Source organism: Ambystoma mexicanum, chromosome 3p (genome assembly GCF_040938575.1).
Source record: "Ambystoma mexicanum isolate Mex_15411 chromosome 3p, UKY_AmexF1_1, whole genome shotgun sequence".
NCBI lineage: Eukaryota > Metazoa > Chordata > Amphibia > Caudata > Ambystomatidae > Ambystoma > Ambystoma mexicanum.
In genome coordinates, this window is record NC_090925.1 from 1195723107 (window position 1) to 1195739042 (window position 15936).

Consider the following 15936-nt stretch of genomic DNA (forward strand, 5'->3'; position numbering starts at 1 on the left):
TTAATCCCCCCCACAAAAACAACAATGTCACAACAGTAAACAGTTGACCTACCAATTTAGACATGGCTGTTCTAATGTAAAATCCTTAGATTCGGATGACGTTCTTCGTTGTTTTCCTGAGCGTTGTGCCAGAAACTGAAAAGGGCCTTTGTCTTTGTCAAATGCTTAGTAATTGGACTCAATAAAGAACACATTAAATATTTGTAAAGCTATAATTAGCAAGTGGAGATGTTGGTCTGGGCCTTACTATTGCAATAACTTCAGAAAGGCAGTAGGCATTTGATGCCGTTTTAATATTTGGGGAGTGGTATATTCACTGGTGTTTGAAGTGCATGGTAATCTTTCCATTCATGTAATTCAATAATCTTAATTCTGCTTTTTGTATTGTCAGGCAAGGATTAAGGGCCAGAGGAAATCCTGGCGTCCCTAGTTTTGAGATCAATCTGAGGAATGTAGAGGAAGCAATACCATCTCAATGGGGGGGGGAGGGATGTGGGGAGAGGAGCCCTGGGCCCTGATCTCATAGATTAGATCTGTATAAGGATGAAATAGTGGTATGGGGTCCTATTTTATGTCATCTGTTGGGAGCACTTATCCACCAAAATTCTGCTCTCCCATCATGGAGGAGCGAAAATCATTCCCATTTATAAAGACGGTGGAAGGGCTGAAAAGGGATGAACCAGGAGATTATAGGCACATCTCCCTCATGGATAGTGCAGGATAAGTCTTTCCAAAGGTTATCCTGAAGAATGTATAGACCTGGGCAGATACTAATGGCATCATAGACTCCTTGGAGGTTGGGTTTCCGAAGGGAAGGAGCACAATCATCTAATGCTTCACTCTACAATTCATTGTCCCAAAATATGTCACCTTAAGAGGACCAAACTATTTGCCCTTTTTATAGACCTCAAAACAGTATTCAAAGTGGTCCCCCCGAAGCACTTTGTGGCAGGTGCTTTCAAGAAGGGGGGTCCTTTTGGCCATTATTCAGCAGTAGTACACCTCAAATACAGGATCTGCTTGTTGGGACCTAGGGGAGAACCACCCTACCTTTTCTGGTAGAGAAGTGGGTGAGGCAAGGTTGTGTCCTTGCCCCGCCTCTTTTCTAATTACATTGATGAGGTTATCAGAGCGCTGCGAGTGAACTGCTTGGATTTCGCAAGACTGGGTGAGGAGTCGGTCCCAGAACTTTTCATTGTGGACAGCACAGTGTAGCTTTCCACCTCGCCAATGGGATTACGGTTGACTATGAACAGTTTCTTGGGAAAATACAAAGAGTTGCACTTTGAGGTCAACATTGGGAAGACCTTTGCACTGGTGTTCAAGCCTAGATTTTCTAAACATACAAACATCATAGTCTGCATAAATAACGGTGTCTTGGAACAGGTAACATTTTATGATTACTTCGGTGTAAGTTTCTTTGAGAATGGCTTTTGGACTGATCAAGTTGATAAGGCATGTCTTGTCCTTATTAAACATAGTGGGGGGCTTTTTTAAGTTTTTTAATTCCCATGGGGGAGGGGCGGTATCACCAGCATTAACCTAATGCAGGACCCAAGCAGGCACAGCTTCTCTCTATGGCGATGAGATCTAGGATAATGTTGGCTTAGCGAGGCTCAGTGGTAATCCATTTTTTTAAAGAAATTGCTTTCTCTTGTCTCTGGTTACCCTAATGCTTCCCTTCACATGAAGTTGGGTCATCGCCCGATGGCGCTTGAAGCTGGCCTTGGACCAGCTCTGTATTGGTTAAGGATCTAGTGTACACCCTCTGTAGCCGAGCTTAGAGGGGCAGTGATCCACGTAATGTGTCTGGAGGGAGGGAAAGTTTTGCCTTTGTTTTGCCATGTCAAGTTGATTGTTTTTGTCATTGGGGTTCGAATAACTGTAGCCAAATCCACATATTATCAACAAATCACACCAGCTAAATATAAAAAGCACTGCCGCTGAGTTCACTTTGAGGAAACATATTGACGCCTTTTACACCCTTTCTACGAGCCCTCAATATTTAGCATGCAAAACCAAAATGGGCTTTGATCCATACCTCGACCTGGCTAGTCCTCAACTAGTATGAGCATTTTTCTTTAAGGTGAGGCTTAACATTCTTAGTGTTGACACTTTTACCAGCCACTGGGGCTTGGGTTACAATTCTCTGTGCCCGGCTTGTGGATATATGTCTGAAACTTTAGTCTACTTGCTTTTGTGTAATGGGTATAAAGCATTAAGATTTAATTATCTAAAACCCTTGCTTATTATCAAGCAGACTCGCAACATTAACGAGGCGATGCATATGATAAGACAGTCAATTGACATGAATTTAGTGTCTCCAGTCACTAAGTACATTAATCTTTCATGGCTCTACAGACTCGAAGCCCTATCTGCATAAATACCCCCATCTGTGCACACTTTTTACGTTTTACTTTTATAAACACTCATTTTTTATGATCTATGCTGAGTAATAATATTTTTAATATTATTATATTGATTTTTATTTGACAATTGTATTGCAATGTATATGTATGCACTGTTTTGCTGTTATGGCGCTTTTGCCAAATAAAGGCTTTTTTCGATGATGATGATATTGTAAGGCAGGAGGCTGATCCATTGTGCATGACCAAACACTGACACATATTTGGTAAGAGGGGAAATTAGGATGTGCTTGGCTAAGTCACCATTTTAATCTGTGTACGCTGGCATTGTGCTGTAGAGTACTCTGGAATCAAGTGCCGGAGCGCACAATCAATTGTACATTGCTTTATGTTAAAGAATTGTACTGTTGATCCCCAGCATTGTATGAATGAGTGTGTTGGCCGTAGGCGGTTAACAAAGGTTATGCATTGTGGTTCCAAACACTTGTCTATAGCTGTCCAGAACAACAAATGGCTAATAGGGAGCATTGTGCAGCCTTGCCCAACTAATGTACCTGCACTTGTGGGACTTCTCTCCAGGTGAAACATGGGGTTTTGAATGTGTGCTTGTTTACATTTCACAGGCTTTTGCACCAGCCACGTTAGAATATTATTAGAGGCCTCTAAAAAGCAGTTCAGTGTAATTGGGAATCAACATTGGATGTATGTGAAAGCACTACCAAAAGCTGTCACTATGTGGTGTTGGGCAGTCTGGAATACTTACTTGGTGTGCAGCCACACAAAACCTGTTCATCTGGTCTGTTTCACAATGGTGACATGTTGGGCCATGGAATCCTAATCCTGCTTTCTTTTTGATCGGAAGTTTTCACCAGCATGGTTGCAGTTTTTAATTGACCACTTGTAAAAGTTAAGTCCTTTTCATCTTACTGTATAAAACAGATTTGGAAAACACATGTGTGCTGCATGTGTCGTTAAAGCATCCACAATTCTCATTCTTTTTGCTACTATTCACACGTCACGATACTCAAGTGTCCTTGCACATAACATTACTACACACACATTTATGTTATTAAACAAAAAATCCAATGCATAAACATGTGTGCAACTATACACAAATCTTGAAGGGACTCTAGCAATGCCAGCAACAAATCAGGAGCATAGGAGACACAAATATATTGAGGGGGACAAGTGAAAGCTACAATATTTGCTATTGACACATTCTATCTTAATCCAAACAAAATTAAAGTATTTCTGGTTGCCTTCAAGGGACTATGCGTATTGATATATTTATTTGGGAAAAACCACGTATTCCAGTATTAAAAACATGATTATACCCCGAATCGACAATTATTCACATATAGTACAATTTTGAATGACAGTTATACAATTCTATTTCACCAGCAGTTTCTCTTCCATTTAATCATGGCAGCACAGTCACCACTCTAGGCCATCATTACACAACAGGGATATTAACACCATCCTCGCCATGCAGAAAATAAGAAGCATGTATTTGACAACAGAAAGATTCTTAGCTGCTCACTTTGAACAGATAAACATATCAGGGCATTTTGTATCGGTCAATTTGCAAACTCCAAAGACACCTCATTCTCACTGATACATTAACATCTGCTGATTGTCAGGGCCTCAGATTGATAGTCTTTGCATTTGAAGATTCATGTTGTATTTCAAAAACAAATTCCCAGTAATGGTTTACCAGATTAAAAAACAAGTTTTGGGGAAGCCAATTTACAAAGTGAGAATTAACGACTTTGTCAGTGCTTGTTCAGTTACCCAATGGTTGCCAAGTTAATACAGTGGTTGCATTCTTGTGATGGGTGATGTTGAGATCAATGCTCAATTGATAGTTTGAAAAGTTAACAGCTGTTGAGTTGATTATTTCAAACCAGGGTGTTGGATGCAAGAGAGCATCCATTATCTCCAACTATTGAGCTGAAGATTTCTCTTTTATGGGGCTTGTAGAATATAAGCAGCTTTTACAACACAGAGAAAATGCAATATTGTAATGGTCAATGCAGGTAATACAATATAATGCTGTGGAACATAAAGGGAGACTTCAAATTCAAGGGGCGTATTTTAGTGCAGCAGTGTTCAAATTCAGACCTCAATTGCCAACATTTGAAATGCTGCCATTGTGGCAGAGAAACCCAGACAGGGTATTGGTCAATTCAGATATTGTGCACAATTAGCTCTTATGTAAATGAGCAATACCTCCTTTGGCATTTCAGAGATGGAATAGTGTAAAATGAAATAACAGTAATAAAGTTGTGTGGGCCATTGTTTGTTTGTATTATTCTGTATGTGACTAGCGTTCACCAACATCCCATTGGACATGCCTAGAGTTACCAGAGGTCTCAAAACCAGCAGAAGTGTCATCTTTGATCACACACCACAGTGTATACACTCGACGTTAAGGTGGCTTTAGCTGAATTTCAGAGGTTTTGTTGTGTTAAGTTCTCACCTTAACGTCCCTTCAACTAAACATTTTTCATTGAATTTTAAGGGTTTTGTTGCTCCATACGTACTTGACATCAATAATACAGATAAGTGGGCTAATGAAAATGCTGTATCATGTCTAGAAAAAAACACACAAAGAAATGTGCATCTACCAAATGATCCTGTTCATACCAAAGTTTGTTTGCATATGTACTTAACTTTTTAAAGTGTTTACATGTATATGTAATGTTGATGAATACAAAGTTATTAAAGTGTTACCCTACAAAGACTACACTCCATATATCTTAAAATAAATCTTAACAAGAATACTGCCACATATATATAAATATATTCAGTAAAAAAACGTTGTTAAAGGGACGTTATGGTTAAGTTGTGCTACTAAAAAACCTATGAAATTCAGTGAAAAAACGTTGTTAAAGGGACGTTATGGTTAAGTTGCGCTACTAAAAAACCTATGAAATTCAGTGAAAAAACGTTGTTAAAGGGACGTTATGGTTCCAAGTAAAACCGAAAAACCCTTGAAATTCGCCAGTTATGGTAAGCTAAGCAACCATAACTCGCGCCACCACCGTGCACTGCTAAGACTAACACCCACGACATCAAAGATGACATCACAAATGTGAAGCGAACACAGATATCACTAAAACATTTTTACCTACCTTTTGGTCATTTTAAAAAACACTACTGGACGGATTTTCACCAAATTTGCAAAAGCACGCTTTCGGGACCAAGCTGCTGCTCCTGGTCCAAATTTGGTGAAAATCCGTCCAGCGGTTTGGGCTGTAGGTGCAAGCAACATTTTTTTCCCATTCAGTCTATGGGAAAAAATAGAAATTTTGGGACCCCCCCTATAACTTTCCCCCCCTGGACGAATCCTCACCAAACTTTGCAATAACATTTAGAGTGGGCCATATACTACTTTTGCAACGTTTGGTGAGGATCTGTCCAGAGGGGGCGAAGTTATAAGCCGCCCAAAAAGTGCTCTTCCTATGGAAACACCAACTTAACCATAACTACACTGCCACTATATGTATATGTAGATATGTCAGATAAATTAGATTTATAGCCGCAGCCACAAAAATGCATGCGCGGCTCAATACAGCAATGGCTGGTGGATTCTACCCGCGGCTCACACATGCAATAACCGTGGCTATAATAAAATACGTTAGGGTATGTCGTTTATTTTTACACACGCTGTTTTGAAAGAATCAATTAAACATCTTTGATGCTTATTTAATGTATGTGTTTTTATTGTCTATTTTTATAACTGAAAAGAAGGCCCCTGGGGAATAATGAAAACAGAGGTAGAAACTCGGAAGGGAACCACACTAGGATTCATAAATATAACAAAGTATAGGGTTAAAAAAAATTATTGATTCTCAAATATATACCTAGTGTAGGCAATTAGTTGCATGTTCCGAACAAGCCTTGCTCAAACCGTCTATGGTGCCACCTCCCACCTCGATCAAGCTGTAACAGGTTTTGCACACTGAGGTTGGGTGTTAGATGGTGGAAAATAGTAATCATCTGGCACAGATGATGAATACTGTTGTGTTGACCTTGCTCCATGTGCTTTCACCTTATGTTTTGCATGAGCCTTCCTATAGGATTCATCCACTCCATCCCAATGAGGAAGATGTTGGATTAACGTTGATGTCACCAAGATCTGTGATGTCTCCTGTAAAGGTCCCTTCTACAAAACCTTTCTGCAAAAATTACACAAGACCTCCTCAATCTCCTTTTTGCTGTATTGGTCCTTTACACAGAAAGATTGCCAACTGTCAGCCATGTTTTTTTCTGTACATTGCTTCTTCCACAGTGGTAAAGCTGAAGCCACCCACACCACCTTATCACAGTTGGTCGTAGTCATATTAAAATGCAGGACCGTGGAGGAAAAATAAAAACTGTAAAAATACACAACACAAAGAGGACTTTTCCACCTAATATAAAAAAAAGTTTAAAAAAAATAAATAACCAGCTAATATAACAAAAAATGACAAAAGTACATGACAAAGGACCAAGGTATAGGAAGAACAGAGGTAAAAAAGGAATGGATAAATCAAGGTTCTGTTTTTAAAAGTTCCTGAAGGCTCACAATGAAGTTCACCCAACAAGACACGAAAAGCAATGACAGAAAATGTGAACAACTTGTTTGTGAAATGGGTATAACCGGATATACAAGATATAGCAAACCAGAATGTGTTTGCCATACACACGGTACGCCCAAGCGCAATGACGTGTTCACATCTACATTATTAAGCAATCACTTCGGCCAATGAGTAGTCACACGAGCACCACAACATAATAATGCATGGAGCTCATGCATTAGGAACATGGACATCAGCACCACCTGCAACCACCAGTGTGACATCAGTAACACTCAATGAAGCCTCAACTTCAGTAGCAGTGTCAACTGCACAACCAACAAAATTACCGTCTCCCGATCTCTCTGTGATGAGTCATGTGTGTATGACGCCTTGCATGGGTAGTCGTGGGAGGTGCCAGAACTAAGGAATGGGAGAAGTTAATCGCTGAACACCAGGTTAACTGTCACCTTATTTATTTTTTTAAGTGGCAATTTTGTCCCTCCTTTTTTTGAAAAAAAATATTAAAAAGAAAGAAAATACCAAACAATATTTCTTTTTATTTTAATTCCCTTTGTTATATGTTACATCCTTATGAGTTTTCCTCCCCTGTTCCACCCCTGTCTTTCCTTCCCCCCAAAATGGCAATATATGGGCCACCCTTTAAGTTACAAAAATAGATTTATTTATTTATTTAAATTTATATAGCGCGCAAGCAGCCCAGGGGCATTGAGATAGCATTGAACACAGACTGCACAAATAGATTGCAATATCTATTGTAATTTATGTTATGCAGTTTGAGTGCCTAAAAGCCCCCAAAATGTTTGTTTGTAACCGCAGAAACAATGTTGAACAATGTTGACAGGGGATCCATTTAGCCGCGATAGAACTACTCCAGTTGTTGCTTGCTTTAACTGTGGAAGCATAATCCTGTGACTCATTGGATGATGCTGTAGCCACGGCTAGAAATAATATTAACAAAAATATACAAATCTGTATCTATACATATGTGCATTGCACATATATATATATATATATATATATATCTCTCAAGTGTCTTACCCAATACCTTCATAAATGTTGTCTTCTTTCTTCAATATTACTAACTCTGGAACAGAAAGAAATGTATTTCTTAATAAAATAAAAACAAGAATATTCATTGGGTTTTTTTTTCAGACTGGTGCTAAGTTACTACTGAATGTATTCCCAGTACACAACCATTAAGAGATTGTATTAATTAGTCATACAATAGAGGAAAACACCTCTATTCCGGCTTTCAAATATTTTACAATATATATAAATATACAAATTATACACTATCTCACTGTTTACAAGTACATCATGTGAAGGAAAAATGTAAACAATTTTATAAAATAAACATTGTATAAAAAACTTTAAAAAATAACACTTTGAAATAGAAAGGGTTGCAACAGTTTTTTATAGGGAAACAACATGCCAAATGATTACCTCAACTATACTAACCATTTAGGGATCTACAAACTTGGTTCTGCATCAGCAAATTCCCAAAAGAATTGTCCACAATCTCAATAGTTTGCGCACTTATAAAGGCATTACACTACAATAAAGATATGTTAAAATACTGTACAGCATTATTTAATATTGAATGATGAAAAATTCACAGATTCATTTATGTAACCTTAACTAGGAAACAGCATATAACGTAACTATGTCTTCAGTTTTACAAATAAATTCGCCCACCATCCCATGTTCGAGCAGGAGCTCACACCCCCAGCACTGCAGGAGCAGTGCTACAATAAGGCCATACATCCGTTAGCAAATAGGGAAGCCGGATGGCTCCTATGCATGCCGTTTCCAGATACAGAATTTTGCTGCCTAAAATTGCGGAACGGCCACCTTTCTACCCGCGCTGCACCGCCTAAACCTGCATCTGCAGAGCCGGTCATATGCAGCAGCTTCCACAGCCCATACTCCGCTGATCTCCATTGTTTCCACGAGTCAAACTCCTTTCAAGATGGCCGCTCGCCGACACGACACACCAGCTACATCCTGAAAGCCCCAGCTGCACCCAACCTGGGCACCGATTGGCTGCCGGGCCTTACTTCCCAGCCAATGAGAGCCGGCAGGCGAGAGAGCCAGCCTGCACACGAAGGCAGACACACAAAGGCTATCCCTGTCTTGAGCCTGTCCGTAGCCGTAGGAGCCTGGGGCCCGTACCTCTGCCCGCTCTGCTCCAGGTAAGCTGATATTGCTACTTTGCTCCCTGCAACGTCTACCTCCATGTCACATCCTAGAACAATGCACGTTGCCTAGAATCGCCGTGACAACGATTGACTCTCTCCAGCTGGAACTCTGTACCTTTTGTGTACCCACACATAGACACTCCCCCAGTAAAGCTTTAATCTCAGAATGCTATATAATACTATCTCTTACAATGCTATCTAATGTATAATCTGAACGTCTGTCATAATGTACTTGCACTTCACTGGGCGCGAGTGCATCCTCTGCTGGATGTATACTAACTCAGCACCTGCATATGTAGACAGGATACGGTCATAGATACCCAATACATAAAGCAATTGGATTGAAATCCACACTTCCTGCCCAGATATTCTTAGCTTTGTCTCATTTGTCTCTCGCCTCCATTGTATGCATGTTGCTTAGAGAGCTACAGATGCATTGTATATGTACCCTCTCACCCATATAAGTATCACTACTTGTCTTGCCTTAAGGTAGCTATACTCTGCATTTTAGTCACTGTTTGATAGCCACATCCAGGTGCCCTTACTCATTGCATTTTAGCCTTGTTGGGACTGGTGCATTTAGGTGCCTCCTATGATATGTATTTTAGTCATTGTGTGATTGCCACATCTAGGTGCCCTTACTCATTGCATTTTAGCCTTGTTGGGACTGGTGCATTTAGGTGTCTCCTATGCCATGTATTTTAGTCACTGCCTAGTCGTGCCTCACAGATTTGTGCCCCTACTAGTGAATGGCATCTAGACTGCATAGATTCTGCCACACTTGGTAAAATGCACCTAGCATTTTAACGTGTCTGTTCTTAGTCATAGTTATCCGACACCCAGTAACTTAGATTGCCTGAAACCCTAGTGGCATTGCTAGCCACCAGGGATAGCCTTGCACTATGTCAAGCTTACTTAATATCTATACTATAATGGTCATGGCCAGGCTTCATGCTCCCAGTACCCAGAAGTGCCATACTGAAGCCCCTCTATGCAAGTCAGCTCTCGCGCCTCCCCTCCCACCCATCACTCCCAAGGTACTCAACTACTCTGGCCATACCAGCCCCTTGCACCAGGGCATACCAGGCCAACTAGCCTATACCTCTCAGCCTATTCCAACTCACGGGAGAAACCTCAAATTACGCGCCAGACTCAATAAACTTTATGAGCCACTTAGAAGATCTCTTTTCGCTATAAAGTGTACAATGTAAGGCCAACATACCAGGATATGTAATGGTCCCAATCCCCCTCACTCCCTACCAGTGAACATAAATACCCAAACTTTCAAGCTCAAGACAAATACTAACTCATCAAATTCGGCTCTAACTAAAATGGACCCTGAAGGACATTCCTTTAAGGGAGCACTGCTTAATGTAAGATCCCTAGTGGCACACGCCATCGACCTAGCTGACCTAATTATAGAAGCCAATCTAGACTTTATTGCTCTAACCGAGACCTGGCTACACAGTGCAGCAGGTCCATCACTCATGTTGGCCATTCCCGACGGTTACACCATATCCAGGCAGGACCGAGAAGGCTCCCGTGGAGGTGGAATCACCATTATATCCAAAATAAACCTATCATTATGACTAGCCCCTGCCACAACCATGCAATCTTGTGAAACTCTCACTGCAAAAATCCCCATAAACAACACCCAAACTCTATCTATTCACCTAATTTACAGACCACCGTGTCCACATGGAACCTTCGAGGAGGATTTGCACAGCCTTCTGTCCAGCAATACCAAAACTACCTCACACTTGCCGGTACTAGGGGACTTTAACCTTGGCTTCAATGATCAAGCAGATGCTCATGCATCAACTATTGCCAATACCCTTAACACCTTAGGACTAACCCAAAAAGTTAATACCCCTACCCATGTGAAGGGTAGAATACTTGACTGAATCGCTGATTCCAACTGCTCAGCCATAGTCTCCTCTATTACTCCTCTATCCTGGACCGACCACTCCCTGGTGTCCTTTAACCTACTAACTACTAAACCACCCATTCCAGTCCTACAGGTGGCTCCACCCTCCCCCACAAGAAACAAAAAGAATATTACAGTGGATAATATTATTCCCCTGATCCTTCCAACCTTAAATGCACTGCCAGACAACCTTGACCCTAGTACATTGGTCAACGAATACAACAACATCATGCGTACCACTATGGACAAAGTCGCCCCACTCAAAATGCGAACAAGCAAACCCAAGGCACATTTAAACAAGTGGTTTACGCCAGAACTTAAGGCTATGCGCTTAACCAAAAGAAAATGTGAATTGGACTGGAAATTATGTCCAACCGAGGAGAACAAAGTTAACTTAACTAACATCTCTCGGCACTACAAAAATGAAATCTGCCTAGCAAAGCGTAACTCTTACAATGTTCGCATTGCCAACTCTAACTCAAGCATGAAGGAACTCTTCTCCATCCTGAAAGAACTTGAGTCTCCCATTGCCACACCAGATACCTCTATTAAGGACCAGACCTGGTGTACAGATGTCCAAACTGCCCTAGCAAATAAAATTGCCACGCTGCAAAACAAAATCCAACTAAAAAAAGAATCCTTAAACCTCCCAAATAAACCGCCACTCAACGACACCACCAACGACCCTACCAACAAATTCTCCTTCACTAAAACTACCACCTTAGAGGTAGAGAAAACCATCCTTTCCCTCAAACCTTCGAATTGCAAAGGTGACATCTGCCCAGCACAACTAATAAAAGACGCCGCCAGAGACCTCTCACCGTTCATTTTCAAACTGATAAACGCCTCCTACACCACAGGTAACATCCCGGCTAACCTAAAACAATCATGGGTGCTCCCGCTTCTCAAGAAGCAGACTCTAGACCCCCTCATCCCCACCAACTATCGGCCCATTACTACAGTAAATTTCTTACGGAAAATACTAGACAAGGTTGCCTATACACAAATTCAAAGACACCTTGAACTACATAATCTATTGGGAGCTAGACAATCTGGTTTCTGTCCACTCCATGGAACTGAAACTGCCCTCATTGATTTAAAGACCCAAATAGATGAACTGAGAGATCAAGGTAAGACAGCACTCCTCCTTCTACTTGATCTCTCAGCTGCTTTCGATCTAGTGGACCACAAGGTCCTTTGCAAACACTTGGAGACTGCTGCACACTTCTCCACCCATGCCACTAAATGGATTGAATCCTTTTTGAGCGAGAGAACAATGAGTCTTCTCCCCTTCGGCAGCTGCCGACCCTTCACCAATCACGTGCGGAGTCCCTCAAGGCTCTTGTGTCTCACCGACCCTATACAACATATTCACTAAACCCCTCTTCGATGATCTGGACCTTCTAGGTATCACCTACACTAATTATGCAGATGATACACAGATTCTCCTCCCGCTTTCTGGGGATCACAGCAAGGACAGGGAGTTGTTCAGGAATGGAGGGCATCCCATGGCCTCTGCCTGAATGATGATAAGACCGAGCTGATCATCCTGGGCACGCAGGCCAATATCAACAAGTTAGGCAAGGACTACTCCAAGTTTAAAATAGATGGCAATAGCATTAAGGTTTCGAAAGAAGTAAAAACACGATTCCACCATGTCTTTCACAAAACAAGTTAACTCCTTAGCTTCCACTACAGCTTACACCTGTAAATTAATAAGAGCAGGTAAACCCTTCTTATCTAACGATAGTTGCATGATCCTAGCGAGAGCTTTAATATTATCCCGAATTGATTATTGTAATGCCCTTAACCGTGGTGCTAACAAAACTATCACCAAAAGGCTACAAATCTTACAAAATAATGCCCTCAGGCTCTAGGCATAAATAAAAGGGAACATATCTCCTCTATCTGACACCAATACAAATGGCTCTCCAACGACAATAAAATCCTTCTAAAAATGTTCTCCTTGACGCACAAAGCCCTCAACAACGCTGCTCCTAGCTCCCTGATGGACAAAATAAAAAGAAAAATCTCCAGTAGACCTACAAGAACTCCCAACTCCAACTGCTTGGTAATTCCTAGATTTAAACTTGCTAAAATTGGTGGCACCAGTTTCCCTGTGCTAGCCACTAAATGGTGGAATGCCCTGCCACACAACTTGAGAACAGACCAACCTTTCTCACACTTTAGAATGCACCTTATCAAACACCTCAATGACAAAAATATGTAAGGTACTGATAGACACTTGTGTTATGCTACTTTATCTGAATGTATATATGTATTATTAGAGATATATCACAATTGTAAATAATTATAGTAACGCTGTATACAACTGAATGCCTCAACCTTTTGATCAGATATGCTCCCTGCTAAGTCTGTACATACCTTCTATTTATCACTGTAAATTATGTAACACTGTAATTCTATGTTACATTGTAATTCTTTGTAACACTGTAATTCTATGTAACATTGTAAGCTTTGCATATTCTCTTCACTGTGCCCGGTTACTCTTGGGTCTGGCGCCGTTACAAATAAATAAACAAACATTAATGAAGACATGCCAACAGTGTAACATTATTTTGAATATAAATCTGTTTAAAGTATAGTCAAATCAATATTTCAAATGATAGGTAGACAATTGCGTGTGCAAACATATTAACACTTAGCAAAAAACACAAATAACCTAACAAACGACTTTGCCATACTTTTTGGAAATCTGTGTGTGTCATTTGTTTGGCCACCTACACATATGAGAAGTTTGTAATGTAATTTCAAAATGTAACCATCATATTTGAAAATGTAAACAACTAGGAATTGTTATTTAAACGTCTATTAGCACAGATAGTTGTATGCAGTGTGGAATACTTTTTTATGATAGATATCAATTTTCATTCTAAAATATAAACATTATATCTACATTGCCATTACAATACTTTTATAATTTTGTCTGTGCCCTTTTTTGGCCACCTACACACCTATGAAGCTAATGACAATTTTCTAAAACCTGCTATAAAAAAAGAAAAAAACTTCCACAGTTTAATGAGTAAATACACTGTAGAACTTTTCTGAAAACATCCACACTGCACATAGAACATATTTAAACATTGAACAAACTAACACTTAAGGTATTTTAATTTTTTAATTGAATTGCAATACATTTTTTGTGCGCATACATATTTTCACCACCTACACATGTAACAAGTAAACACAGTACATCTAAATTCTTCACTAAATCTATTATTAGTGGTTATATCTCATTCATTTTTACAAACACTGTACTTGCAAAATATGCTTTCTTTTCTCTTCTAATCTATGTAATCTTCAGAATCTTATCTCTGCATTTATTTTGTACTGTTTTTAAAATATATACTAGTAACAATCTATCCTCTACCTTATATAAAACACTTATTACCCTATTCTTCCATTTCAAACTTTTATTTTGCACAAAGCATACAACACATATTTTTTGAAACCTTGGTTCTAACAACCTGAAATAAGCATTCTTTAAGCCTTTTGGCAATATAGCTAGGTGTGTGACTATAGAGTCATTACAAACAAGCCAATCTACTTCTCCATGCACCCATGTTGTGAAATGTCCACAGTGAAAGGAAGCCCCCTCATGAAAAAGAATTGCACATGTCTTATAAGTGTTCTTACTATTAGAATCCTAACATCTACACTGTATCTTTGAAACATAATCAATAAATATGTATTATTCACTAGATTTTGCAGTGTTGATTGTAAATTACAACCACAGTCTATGCATTGCATGTCATGGAATGCTTAAGTTAGAAGATGAGAACAATTTGCTCTTTTCTGGTCAGACATAGAAACATATACAAATCTTTCAGAAACATCCTGAGTAGTCTAATCTTTCTTACGTTGTGGGCATATATGATTCAACTCATAACTAATTTTTACATACCTATCTACACTAACACTTTCGTGCAATAATAAATTGAAGACAGACATTACAAATTCTTCACTATCTTCCTGTGCATTTTGAGAAAATTGTTGATTTCCACTCGCAGCAGCTACTACATTTTAGATTAACATTGCTGAATGTGTACTGTGTGGTTTTTCACCTACAGATATTTTAAGAAATTAATGTTCCACACATAGCTGCTTCTTTGCTGTGGAAGCTACTTCTTGCATCAATTGTGTCATTTGAAACAGCATACACAAAGATGCATTACAACAGCATTTATCTCCTGTTTCATTATTAAATCTGCAACGAGTATGTTGTAGTTAAACAACCCTCCAACTCTGGTACATTCTGTTGTTTCTTAGTCTTAAAAGAAATGATTCCATTTGGTCATACATTCACTGACTCCTTAGGTTTCCTGGCTAAGAGCTTAGCAGGTACAGGTATATGTTTCAGGAGCATACATTACAAGCAACCTATATTCTTCAAAGCAAGAAATGTCAGCTGTCACTTTTCTTACATCAAAGTTTATTCAAAATAAAACTATTTTATCACATGTGAACAAGCTACACATGGCATTCCTTTTTTAAACACTGTATGACCAATTTCAATAAGTACTGCTTCTAAAGTCAACCCTTGTGATTTATGAATAGTTATTGAAATCAATGGAAACTGAACTCTTTTCACAAAGGTATCCTTAAAAAACAAGAAATGGGCAGAGGTCTGCGAAATAAAACAAATTTCTTCTACACAATCAAACTTTACTTCAACATGTTCAATACTGGTACTGTGAGGAAAAGTGTCAAATGCAATCACTCTTTCCATCACTCGATTGACAAGACCAATTCCTACATTGAAGTTCCTCTCTTACATTACTTGTGCATTGATGCACAGTTTTAAAATTGCTTCTAGACATGCTGTTTTAGAAATTGAATTC

The 15936-nt window shown here is 39.5% G+C and overlaps 1 protein-coding gene across 3 annotated transcripts in view; it reads left to right on the plus strand.

Annotated features, from left to right (window-relative positions):
- Nucleotides 1-15936, plus strand: part of SPOCK1 (SPARC (osteonectin), cwcv and kazal like domains proteoglycan 1) — a 3006883-nt gene that overhangs the window by 1442607 nt on the left and 1548340 nt on the right. The window lies entirely within an intron of this gene.